The sequence below is a fragment of the Rutidosis leptorrhynchoides genome, chromosome 7 (assembly GCF_046630445.1).
Source record: "Rutidosis leptorrhynchoides isolate AG116_Rl617_1_P2 chromosome 7, CSIRO_AGI_Rlap_v1, whole genome shotgun sequence".
Taxonomy (NCBI): Eukaryota; Viridiplantae; Streptophyta; class Magnoliopsida; order Asterales; family Asteraceae; genus Rutidosis; species Rutidosis leptorrhynchoides.
In genome coordinates this window covers 66,974,286-66,988,926 of record NC_092339.1, presented here as the reverse complement: position 1 = coordinate 66,988,926, position 14,641 = coordinate 66,974,286, and positions in this window count along the sequence as shown.

Here is a 14,641-nt window from a genome sequence, read left to right as displayed (position 1 = left end):
ATAATATCATACAAGCATGGACTCCAAATCTTGTCCTTATTTTAGTATGCAACAGCGGAAGCTCTTAATAATCACCTGAGAATAAACATGCTTAAAACGTCAACAAAAATGTTGGTGAGTTATAGGTTTAACCTATATATTATCAAATCATAATAATAGACCACAAGATTTTATATTTCAATATACATCCCATACATAGATATAAAAATTATTCATATGGTGAACACCTGGTAACCGACATTAACAAGATGCATATAAGAATATCCCCTATCATTCCGGGAAATCCTTCGGACATGATAAAAACGAATTCGAAGTACTAAAGCATCCGGTACTTTGGATGGGGTTCGTTAGGCCCAATAGATCTATCTTTAGGATTCATGTCAATTAGTAGATCGGTTTACTAATTCTTAGGCTACCAAGCAAAAGGGGCATATTTGGCTTCGATCATTCACCCATATAATGTAGTTTCATTTACTTGTGTCTATTTCGTAAAACATTTATAAAACTGCATGTATTCTCATCCCAAAATATTATATTTTAAAAGTGGGACTATAACTCACTTTCACAGATTTTTACTTCGTCAGGAAGTAAGACTTGGCCACTGGTCGATTCACGAACCTATAATAAATATGTACATATATATCAAAGTATGTTCAAAATATATTTACAACATTTTTAATACGTTTTAATGTTTTAAGTTTATTAAGTCAGCTGTCCTCGTTAGTAACCTACAACTAGTTGTTCACAATTAGATGTACAGAAATAAATCGATATATATTATCTTGAATCAATCCACGACCCAGTGTATACACGTCTCAGGCTAGATCACAACTCAAACTATATATATTTTTGGAATCAACCTCAACCCTGTATAGCTAACTCCAACATTACTGCATATAGAGTGTCTATGGTTATTCCAAATAATATATATAGATGGGTCGATATGATATGTCAAAACATTTGCATACGTGTCTATGGTATCCTAAGATTACATAATATATTAGAATACATGTATAATACAATATAAGTTAGCTAGGATATGATTAATATAGATTTGTTACCAATTTTCACGTAGCTACAACAAGCAAAAAATATCCAATCTTGTTTTACCCATAACTTCTTCGTTTTAAATCCGTTTTGAGTGTTTAAAGTTGCTATGGTTTCATATTGAACTTAAGTTTATGAATCTAAGCAGAAAAAGTATAATTTTGTAGTCGGAAATACAGGTTACAAGTCATTTTTGTAAAGGTAGTCATTTCAGTCGAAAGAACGACGTCTAGATGACCATTTTGGAAAACATACTTCCACTTTGAGTTTAACCATGATTTTTGGATATAGTTTCATGTTCATAAGAAAAATCATTTTCCCAGAAGAACAACTTTTAAATCAAAGTTTATCATAGTTTTTAATTAACTAACCCAAAACAGCCTGCGGTGTCACTACGACGGCGTATATCCGGTTTTACGGTGTTTTTCGTGTTTTTCGGTTTTAAATCATTAAGTTAGCATATCATATAGATATAGAAAATGTGTTTAGTTGATTTTAAAAGTCAAGTTAGAAGGATTAACTTTTGTTTGCGAACAAGTTTAGAATTAACTAAACTATGTTCTAGTGATTTCAAGTTTAAACCTTTGAATAAGGTAGTTTTATATATATGAATCGAATGATGTTATGAACATCATTACTACCTCAGGTTTTGTAGATAAACCTACTGGAAATGAGAAAAATAGATCTAGCGTCAAAGGATCTTTGGATGGCTTGAAAGTTCTTGAAGCAGAATCATGACACGAAAACAAGTTCAAGTAAGATTTCCACTCGAAATAAGATTGTTATAGTTATAGAAATTGAATCAAAGTTTGAATATGAGTATTACCTTGTATTAGAAAGATATCTTACTGTCAATAAGAACGATTTCTTGAGGTTGGATGATCATTTTACAAGATTGGAAGTAAGCTAGCAAACTTGGAAGTATTCTTGATTTTAAGAAACTAGAACTTATAGAATTTATGAAGAACACTTAGAACTTGAAGATAGAACTTGAGAGAGATCAATTAGATGAAGAAAATTGAAGAATTAAAGTGTTTGTAGGTATTTTTGGTCGTTGATATATGGATTAGATATAAAGGATGTGTAATTTTGTTTACATGTAAATAAGTCACGAATGATTACTAATATTTTTGTAATTTTATGAGATATTTCATGCTAGTTGCCAAATGATGGTTCTCACATGTGTTATCTGACCCACATGAGCTGCTAAGAGCTGAACATTGGAGTGTATATACCAATAGTACATACATCTAAAAGCAGTGTATTGTACGAGTACGAATACGGGTGCATACGAGTAGAATTGTTGATGAAACTGAACGAGTATGTAATTGTAAGCATTTTTGTTAAGTAGAAGTATTCTGATAAGTGTCTTGAAGTCTTTAAAAAGTGTATGAATACATATTAAAAAACTACATGTATATACATTTTAACTGAGTCGTTAAGTCATCGTTAGTCGTTACATGTAAATGTTGATTTGAAACCTTTAAGTTAACGATCTTGTTAAATGTTGTTAACCCAATGTTTATTATATCTAATGAGATGTTAAATTATTATATTATCATGATATTATGATATATTAATATATCTTAATATGATATATATACATTTAAATTTTGTTACAACGATAATCGTTACATATATGTCTCGTTTCGAAATCCTTAAGTTAGTAGTCTTGTTTTTACATATGTAGTTCATTGTTAATATACATAATGACATGTTTACTTATCATTTATCATGATTAAACATAGTGTAATAATATCTTAATATGATTCATATGTAATTAGTAAGACGTTGTTATAACGATAATCGTTATATATATCGTTTCGAGTTTCTTAATTCAATAAACACAATTTTATGTATATAACTCATAATACCTAATGAGATACTTACTTATCATAATATAATGTTAACTATATATATATAATCATATATATGTCATCATATAGTTTTTATAAGTTTTAACGTTCGTGAATCACCGGTCAACTTGGGTGATCAATTGTCTATATGAAACCTATTTCAATTAATCAAGTCTTAACAAGTTTGATTGCTTAACATGTTGGAAACACTTAATCATGTAAATATCAATTTAATTTAATATATATAAACATGGAAAAGTTCGGGTCACTACAGTACCTACCCGTTAAATAAATTTCGTCCCGAAATTTTAAGCAGTTGGAGGTGTTGACGTATTTTCTGGAAATAAGTGCGGGTATTTCTTCTTCATCTGATCTTCTCATTCCCAGGTGAACTCGGGTCCTCTACGAGCATTCCATCGAACCTTAACAATTGGTATCTTGTTTTTTTTAAGTCTTTTAACCTCACGATCCATTATTTCGATGGGTTCTTCGATGAATTGAAGTTTTTCGTTGATTTTGATTTCGTCTAACGGAATAGTGAGATCTTCTTTAGCAAAACATTTCTTCAAATTCAAGACGTGGAAAGTGTTATGTACAGCCGCGAGTTGTTGAGGTAACTCAAGTCGGTAGCTACTGGTCCGACACGATCAATAATCTTGAATGGTCCAATATACCTTGGATTTAAATTCCCTCGTTTACCAAATCGAACAACGCCTTTCCAAGGTGCAACCTTAAGAATGACCATCTCTCCAATTTCAAATTCTATATCTTTTCTTTTAATGTCGGCATAGCTCTTTTGTCGACTTTGGTCAGTTTTCAGCCGTTGTTGAATTTGGATGATCTTCTCGGTAGTTTCTTGTATTATCTCCGGATCCGTAATCTGTCTATCCCCCACTTCACTTCAACAAATCGGAGACCTGCACTTTCTACCATAAAGTGCTTCAAACGGCGCCATCTCAATGCTTGAATGGTAGCTGTTGTTGTAGGAAAATTCTGCTAACGGTAGATGTCGATCCCAACTGTTTCCGAAAAACACATGCTCGTAGCATGTCTTCAAGCGTTTGTATCGTCCTTTCGCTCTACCCATCAGTTTGTGGATGATAGGCAGTACTCATGTCTCGATGAGTTCCTAATGCTTGCTGTAATGTCTGCCAGAATCTTGAAATAAATCTGCCATCCCTATCAGAGATAATAGTGATTGGTATTCCATGTCTGGAGACGACTTTCTTCAAATACAGTCGTGCTAACTTCTCTATCTTGTCATATTCTCTTATTGGCAGGAAGTGTGCTGATTTGGTGAGACGATCAACTATTACCCAAATAGTATCAAAATCACTTGCAGTCCATGGCAATTTAGTGATGAAATCCATGGTAATGTTTTTCCATTTCCATTCCGGGATTTCGGGTTGTTGAAGTAGACCTGATGGTTTCTGATGCTCCGCTTTGACCTTAGAACACGTCAAATATTCCCCTACCTATTTAGCAACATCGGATTTCATACCTGGCCACTAAAAATATTTCTTGAGATCCTTGTACATCTTCCCCGTTCCAGGATGTATTGAGTATCTGGTTTTATGAGCTTCTCTAAGTACCATTTCTCTCATATCTCCAAATTTTGGTACCCAAATTCTTTCAGCCCTATACCGGGTTCCGTCTTCCCGAATATTAAGATGCTTCTCCGATCCTTTGGGTATTTCATCCTTTAAATTTCTCTCTTTTAAAACTCCTTGTTGCGCCTCCTTTATTTGAGTAGTAAGGTTAGTGTGAATCATTATATTCATAGCTTTTACTCGAATGGGTTCTCTGTCCTTTCTGCTCAAGGCGTCGGCTACCACATTTGCCTTCCCCGGGTGGTAACGAATCTCAAAGTCGTAATCATTCAACAATTCAATCCATCTGCGCTGCCTCATGTTCAGTTGTTTCTGATTAAATATGTGTTGAAGACTTTTGTGGTCGGTATATATAATACTTTTGACCCCATATAAGTAGTGCCTCCAAGTCTTTAATGCAAAAACAACCGCGCCTAATTCAAAATCATGCGTCGTATAATTCTGCTCGTGAATCTTCAATTGTCTAGATGCATAAGCAATTAGTTTCGTTCGTTGCATTAATACACAACCGAGACCTTGCTTTGAGGTGTCACAATATATCACAAAATCATCATTCTCTTCAAGTAATGAGAATATAGGTACCGTAGTTAACTTTTTCTTTAACAATTGAAACGCTTTCTCTTGTTCATCTTTCCATTCAAATTTCTTCCCTTTATGCGTTAATGCAGTCAAGGGTTTTGCTATTCTGGAAAAGTCTTGGATGAACCTTCTGTAGTAACCAGCTAGTCCTAAAAACTGGCGTATGTGTTTCGGAGTTTTCGGGGTTTCCCACTTTTCAACGGTTTCAATCTTTGCTTGATCCACATGAATACCTTCTTTTTTCACTATGTGACCGATGAATTGAACTTCTTCCAACCAAAATGCACACTTTGAAAACTTAGCGTACAGTTTTTCTTTTCTCAGCAACTCTAGCACTTTTCTCAAATGTTCTTCGTGCTCTTGATCATTCTTCGAGTAAATAAGTATATCATCGATGAAAACAATGACAAACTTGTCAAGATATGGCCCACACACTCGGTTCATGAGGTCCATGAACATAGCTGGTGCGTTAGTCAATCCAAACGGCTTAATCATAAACTCGTAATGACCGTAACGCGTCCTAAAAGCAGTCTTTAGAATATCATCCTCCTTCACCCGCATTTGATGATATCCAGAACGTAAATCGATCTTCGAATAAATAGACGAGCCTTGTAGTTGATCAAATAAGTCTTCGATTCTCGGTAGTGGGTAGCGGTTCTTGATGGTAAGTTTGTTCAACTCTCGGTAGTCGATACACAACCCGAATGTACCATCTTTTTTCTTGACAAACAAAACAGGAGCTCCCCATGGTGATGTGCTTGGTCGAATGAAACCACGCTCTAAAAGTTCCTGTAACTGACTTTGTAATTCTTTCATTTGGCTGGGTGCGAGTCTGTATGGAGCACGAGCTATTGGTGCAGCTCCTGGTACAAGGTCTATTTGAAATTCAACGGATCGATGTGGGGGTAATCCCGGTAATTCTTTCAGAAATACATCGGGAAATTCTTTTACGACGGGAACATCACTGATGTTCTTTTCTTCAGGTTTAACTTCCTCGATGTGTGCTAGAATGACGTAACAACCTTTTCTTATTAGTTTTTGCGCCTTCAAACTACTAATAAGATTTAATTTCGCATTGTTCTTTTCTCCGTACACCATTAAAGGTTTTCCTTTTTCACGCATAATGCGAATCGCATTTTTGTAACAAACGACCTCCGTTCTCACCTTTTTCAACCAGTCCATGCCAATTATTACATCAAAACTCCCTAAATCGACTGGTTTTAAATCAGTTTTAAACTTTTCATCCCCCAGTTTAATTTCTCTCTCCCGATATATATTATCTGCTGAAATTAATTTACCGTTTGCTAATTCGAGTAAAAATTTACTATCCAAAGGCGTCAATGGGCAACTTAATTTAGCACAAAATTCTCTACTCATATAGCTTCTATCCGCACCCGAATCAAATAAAACATAAGCAGATTTATCCTCAATAAGAAACGTACCTGTAACAAGCTCCGAGTCTTCCTGTGCTTCTGCCGCATTAATATTGAAAACTCTTCCACAGCCCTGCCCATTAGTATTCCCCTGATTCGGGCAATTTCTAATAATGTGGCCCGGTTTTCCACATTTATAACAAACAGCGTTGGTATTACTTGCTCCGACACTATTCATTTCGGCATTACTTATTCCGACATTATTTGTTCCTTTAGTTCTATTAAACTTTGGTCCATAGACCTCACACTTTGTCGCGCTATGACCATTTCTTTTACACCTGTTGCAAAATATCGTGCAAAACCCCTAATGATTTTCTTCACACCTATGTCATGGCTGTTTTTGGTTTTTGTTGCCGTTGTTGTTATTGAGGTTGTTGTTGGGATTGTTATTGTTGTTGAAATGGTTGTTGTAGTTGTTGTTGTTGTTGAGATGTTTGTTGTAGTTATTGTTAGGATTGCGGTTATTATTGCGATTGTTGTTGCGGTTGTTGGAATAGTTGTTGAGATTGTGGTTGTAATTGTTGTTGTTGTTGTTGTACTGGTGACTCTTGTCACCGTTTTCCTCCCACTTCCTCTTGAGTTGTTTCATGTTGGCTTCTTTGGCCGCCTGCTCTTTAATTCTTCCCTCAATCTGATTTATGAGTTTATGAGCCATTCGACTTGCCTTCTGTATAGAAGCGGGCTCGTGTGAACTCACATCTTCTTGAATCCTTACTGGTAACCCTTTTACAAACGCGTCGATCTTCTCTTCTTCATCTTCGAATGCTCCCGGACACAATAGGCACAACTCTGTGAATCGTCGTTCATATGTGGTAACGTCGAACCCTTGTGTTCGTAACTCTCTAAGTTCTGCCTTGAGTTTATTGACTTCGTTTCTAGGACGGTACTGCTCGTTCATCAATTGCTTGAATGCCGACCACGGTAGTGCATAAGCAGCATTTAGTCCTACCTGTTCAAGATAGGTGTTCCACCACGTTAACACAGTACCTGTGAAGGTATGCGTAGCGTACTTAACTTTGTCCTCTTCAGTACACTTACTTATGGCAAACACCGATTCGACTTTCTCGGTCCACCGTTTCAATCCAATTAGTCCTTCGGTTCCATCAAATTCCAAAGGTTTGCAGGCAGTGAATTCTTTGTAGGAGCATCCTACACGATTTCTTGTGCCGTTAGCTGCATTGCTAGATTTAGAGTTATTGTTGGTATGTAGCGCAGCCTGTACTGCGGCTATGTTTGCAGCAAGAAAGGTACGAAATTCCTCTTCCCTCATATTCATGGTGTGTCGAGTAGTCGGTGCCATTTCCTTCAAAATAGCCAACTGAATCGAGTTAATCATACAGAATATTAAGAGTAGTCAATAGTATTTCGTAGCATAATATGAACTCATTTATAAAAGCTTTTTCTTCATATTAGCGTTTTATAAGTTTAAATTCGGGTACTACCTACCCGTTAAGTTCATACTTAGTAGCTAATATACAATTCAACTACTACAATTTCATATGAAAAACTGATTATAATAATATATCACATATAAATATTCTTCAAACTTACAACATCGCTATATTACATATAACATGAAATATAGTACACTTTGATACATGACAGTTTTGAAGATAAATCTAGTTAATACGCAAGTTGTTCAGCAAAGGAAATAAAGACACGTAATTCATAAGTCCAGAAACTAGTCATGCATTCTGGTTTTACTAAGATAACTTCCTATCCTTGGTCTTGTAGAAAATAACCGTTATGACCATTGGCTAGGCAGCATGTTGTAATGTCGTCAAAAGGACAAGGGTTTCGTAATGTCCAACAGCCCCGTAATAATCTAAAAACCTTGTTTCTCACCCCAACTACTGAATCCGTCACTTGTGGGAAGGTTTTATTTAAAAGTTGCAATCCGATGTTCTTTTTCTCACTTTGGTAAGAAGCGAACATCACTAACCCGTAAGCATAACATGCTTATTTATGTTGCATTTTAGAAGCTCTTTCTAATTCACGAAATCCTATGTTGGGATATGTGGAGTCAAAATAGGTTCTTAACCCGTAGTATAAAATTGCATTTGGGTTCCCCGCATTTAATGCTTTAAAGAAAATACGGCGTAACTTACGATCTCCCCAATGTGATATACCCCACCTATCAAAGGAAAGCCTTTTATAAACTAAGGCATTTCTGGAAAGTCTTTCAAATGTTTGACAAGTTAATTTCGCCATAACTAAATGTGCTGATGAATTCTGACCGACTCTAGACAAGATTTCCTCAATCATATCCTCTGGTAGGTCTTCTAAAATATTCGGTTGTCTACCCTTAATGTCCATTTTGTTTTTATACTGTAAAATAGACAAGGATTAAATTCGTAAAAGATAATTAACAAACAATACAAGCAATTTTTACATAGAACATAAAAGTACAAGCACACTACAATACATATAATACATAACATGATTACAACCCTCTAATCTGAATCACTGGTTTCTTCTTCTTCGGACTTGGTTCGTTTTCCTAATTTTCTAGGAATATATGGTGTTCCTCTAATACGAGCCGTCATTTTCCATAATGGTTTAGAAAAACCTGGTGGTTTAGAGGTTCCCGGGTCATTGTTACATTTTAGGAAATACGAATGTTGTCGATACATATAAAGTTCACCGGGGTTAGAATCGGGTTTCTCTATTTTTATACCTTTTCCCTTATTATTTTCTTTTGCTTTATTAAATTGGGCCGAGGTAATTTCTATAACATCATCGGAATCCTCATCGGGATCCGATTCATTGGAAAATTGGTAATCTTCCCAATATTTTGCTTCCTCAGCGGAAACACCATTGACCATTATTAACTTTGGTCCGTTAGTTGAGGATTTTCTTTTATTTAATCGATTTACTATAGGTATCAATATTTCCTCCTCCGGAACCTCTTCTTCTTCTGGTTCCTCCTCTTCCGTTTCATCCTCTTCTGGTTCCTCTTCTTCCGGCTCCTCCTCTTCCGGTTCCTCCTCTTCCGGTTCCTCTTCGGGAATTTGTGAATCTTCCCAAAATATATTCGACTCTTCAGTATTATTTGGTGAATCAATGGGATTTGTACTAGAGGTAGACATCTATCACACAATATCAAACACGTTAAGAGATTAATATATCACATAATATTTACATGTTAATAATATATAGTTTCCAACAAAAAAATGTTAAGCAATCGTTTTTGAAGAAAAACACGGTCGAAGTCCAGACTCACTAATGCATCCTAACAACTCGGTAAGACACACTAATGCAATTTTATGGTTCTCTAAGACCAATGCTCGGATACCAACTGAAATGTCCCGTTCATATTGATTATAAACGTTCCATATTAATTGATTTCGTCGCGAGGTTTTGACCTCTATATGAGACGTTTTTCAAAGACTGCATTCATTTTTAAAACAACCATAACCTTTATTTTATCTATAAAGGTTTAAAAAGCATTACATAGATTATCAAATAATGATAATCTAAAATATACCGTTTACACACGACCATTACATAATGGTTTACAATAAGAATATATTACATCAAAAATAAGTTTCTTGAATGCAGTTTTTACATAATATCATACAAGCATGGACTCCAAATCTTGTCCTTATTTTAGTATGCAACAGCGGAAGCTCTTAATAATCACCTGAGAATAAACATGCTTAAAAAGTCAACAAAAATGTTGGTGAGTTATAGGTTTAACCTATATATTATCAAATCATAATAATAGACCACAAGATTTCATATTTCAATATACATCTCATACATAGATATAAAAATCATTCCTATGGTGAACACCTGGTAACCGACATTAACAAGATGCATATAAGAACATCCCCTATCATTCCGGGAAATCTTTCGGACATGATAAAAACGAATTCGAAGTACTAAAGCATCCGGTACTTTGGATGGGGTTCGTTAGGCCCAATAGATCTATCTTTAGGATTCGCGTCAATTAGTAGATCGGTTTACTAATTCTTAGGCTACCAAGCAAAAGGGGCATATTCGGCTTCGATCGTTCACCCATATAATGTAGTTTCATTTACTTGTGTCTATTTCGTAAAACATTTATAAAACTGTATGTATTCTCATCCCAAAATATTATATTTTAAAAGTGGGACTATAACTCACTTTCACAGATTTTTACTTCGTCGGGAAGTAAGACTTGGCCACTGGTCGATTCACGAACCTATAAAAAATATGTACATATATATCAAAGTATGTTCAAAATATATTTACAACATTTTTAATACGTTTTAATGTTTTAAGTTTATTAAGTCAGCTGTCCTCGTTAGTAACCTACAACTAGTTGTCCACAATTAGATGTACAGAAATAAATCGATATATATTATCTTGAATCAATCCACGACCCAGTGTATACACGTCTCAGGCTAGATCACAACTCAAACTATATATATTTTTAGAATCAACCTCAACCCTGTATAGCTAACTCCAACATTTCTGCATATAGAGTGTCTATGGTTGTTCCAAATAATATATATAGATGGGTGGATATGATATGTCAAAACATTTGCATACATGTCTATGGTATCCCAAGATTACATAATATATTAGAATACATGTATAATTCAATATAAGTTTGCTAGGATATGATTAATATAGATTTGTTACCAATTTTCACGTAGCTACAACAAGCAAAAAATATCCAATCTTGTTTTACCCATAACTTCTTCGTTTTAAATCCGTTTTGAGTGTTTCAAGTTGCTATGGTTTCATATTGAACTTAAGTTTATGAATATAAATATAAAAAGTATAATTTTATAGTCAGAAATACAGGTTACAAGTCATTTTTGTAAAGGTAGTTATTTCAGTCGAAAGAACGACGTCTAGATGACCATTTTGGAAAACATACTTTCACTTTGAGTTTAACTATGATTTTTGGATATAGTTTCATGTTCATAAGAAAAATCATTTTCCCAGAAGAACAACTTTTAAATCAAAGTTTATCATAGTTTTTAATTAACTAACCCAAAACAGCCCGCGGTGTTACTACGACGGCGTATATCCGGTTTTACGGTGTTTTTTGTGATTTCCGGTTTTAAATCATTAAGTTAGCATATCATATAGATATAGAAAATGTTTTTAATTTGTTTTAAAAGTCAAGTTAGAAGGATTAATTTTTGTTTGCGAACAAGTTTAGAATTAACTAAACTATGTTCAAGTGATTTCAAGTTTAAACCTTCGAATAAGGTAGTTTTATATATATGAATCGAATGATGTTATGAACATAATTACTACCTCAGGTTTTGTGGATAAACCTACTAGAAATGAGAAAAATAGATCTAGCTTCAAAGGATCCTTGGATGGCTTGAAAGTTCTTGAAGCAGAATCATGACACGAAAACAAGTTCAAGTAAGATTTCCACTCGAAATAAGATTGTTATAGTTATAGAAATTGAATCAAAGTTTGAATATGAGTATTACCTTGTATTAGAAATATATCTTACTGTAAATAAGAAAGATTTCTTGAGGTTGGATGATCATTTTACAAGATTGGAAGTAGGCTAGCAAACTTGGAAGTATTCTTGATTTTATGAAACTAGAACTTATAGAATTTATGAAGAACACTTAAAACTTGAAGATAGAACTTGAGAGAGATCAATTAGATGAAGAAAATTGAAGAATGAAAGCTTTTGTAGGTGTTTTTGGTAGTTGGTATATGGATTAGATATAAAGGATGTGTAATTTTGTTTACATGTAAATAAGTCATGAATGATTACTAATATTTTTGTAATTTTATGAGATATTTCATGCTAGTTGCCAAATGATGGTTCCCACATGTGTTAGGTGACTCACATGGGCTGCTAAGAGATGATCATTGGAGTGTATATACCAATAGTACATACATCTAAAAGCAGTGTATTGTACGAGTACGAATACGGGTGCATACGAGTAGAATTGTTGATGAAACTGAACGAGGATGTAATTGTAAGCATTTTTGTTAAGTAGAAGTATTTTGATAAGTGTCTTGAAGTCTTTAAAAAGTGTATGAATACATATTAAAACACTACATGTATATACATTTTAACTGAGTCGTTAAGTCATCGTTAGTCGTTACATGTAAATGTTGATTTGAAACATTTAAGTTAACGATCTTGTTAAATGTTGTTAACCCAATGTTTATTATATCTAATGAGATGTTAAATTATTATATTATCATGATATTATGATATATTAATATATCTTAATATGATATATATACATTTAAATGTCGTTACAATGATAAACGTTACATATATGTCTCGTTTCGAAATCCTTAAGTTAGTAGCCTTGTTTTTACATATGTAGTTCATTGTTAATATACATAATGACGTGTTTACTTATAATTTATCATGATTAAACATAGTGTAACAATATCTTAATATGATTCATATGTAATTAGTAAGATGTTGTTATAACGATAATCGTTATATATATCGTTTCGAGTTTCTTAATTCAATAAACACAATTTTATGTATATAACTCATAATACCTAATGAGATACTTACTTATCATAATATCATGTTAACTATATATATAATCATATATATGTCATCATATAGTTTTTACAAGTTTTAACGTTCGTGAATCACCGGTCAACTTGGGTGGTCAATTGTCTATATGAAACCTATTTCAATTAATCAAGTCTTAACAAGTTTGATTGCTTAACATGTTGGAAACACTTAATCATGTAAATATCAATTTCATTTAATATATATAAACATGGAAATGTTCGGGTCACTACAGTGTTTACCTAACTTAAACCCGTGACTCTATCTTATCTATATTATATCCTGATCCAAATCATTTCATTTCATTTCATTTATCATAACACACCGACACTTTAAACCTCAAGAACACCCATATACTATTCATCATCATCATCATCGATCTTTAACACCTTCAATACTTGCTTGATAATAAAATCGTTTACATATTCGGATTCCTCTCGAAGAGCTCTACACATCCATACCAACAATTTCTTGATTAGAGTAAGTTTTAAAAACTCTAATTTTTGGGTTTTCATATTTTTGTTACATTTTAGGATAGATATAGTGTCTAGTGCTCAAGTCCTTGTATGTATGCATGATAGTGTTTGTTAATTTGATCGTTTGATGACTTTTTGATGAATCATGAATTTGTTTTGTGTGAAGTCAGAAACTTGAACTTGTTAAATGTATAATATTATGAGATAATCAGAATCCTCTTGAAAAACTAATAAGTTTGTGAAATGTCCCGTTCATATTGATTATAAATGTTCCATATTAATTGATTTCGTCGCGAGGTTTTGACCTCTATATGAGACGTTTTTCAAAGACTGCATTCATTTTTAAAACAACCATAACCTTTATTTTATCGATAAAGGTTTAAAAAGCATTACGTAGATTATCAAATAATGATAATATAAAATATACCGTTTACACACGACCATTACATAATGGTTTACAATAAGAATATATTACATCAAAAATAAGTTTCTTGAATGCAGGTTTTTACATAATATCATACAAGCATGGACTCCAAATCTTGTCCTTATTTTAGTATGCAACAGCGGAAGCTCTTAATAATCACCTGAGAATAAACATGCTTAAAACGTTAACAAAAATGTTGGTGAGTTATAGGTTTAACCTATATATTATCAAATCATAATAATAGACCACAAGACTTCATATTTCAATATACATCCCATACATAGAGATAAAAATCATTCATATGGTTCGTTCCACAGGGAGCTAGCCAAGTTTAACGCTATATTTTTAAAAACTATATTTGTATATATATATATATATATATATATATATATATATATATATATATATATATATATATATATATATATATATATATATATATATATATATATATATATATATATATATATATATATATATATATATATATATATATATATATATATATATATATATATATAGGAGTAGTATTATTATTATAAAAGGGGGGGTTTTTTACCGTTTAATGACCGGTTTGTCGATTTTAAAACTTAAGTCGCAGTTAAAACCTAATGTAAAATATTAAAAATAAAGATAACTTAATTTTAAGCGTAAAGTAAATAACGATAATGAAATTGCGATAAATAAAAGTGTGATAAATAAAATGAC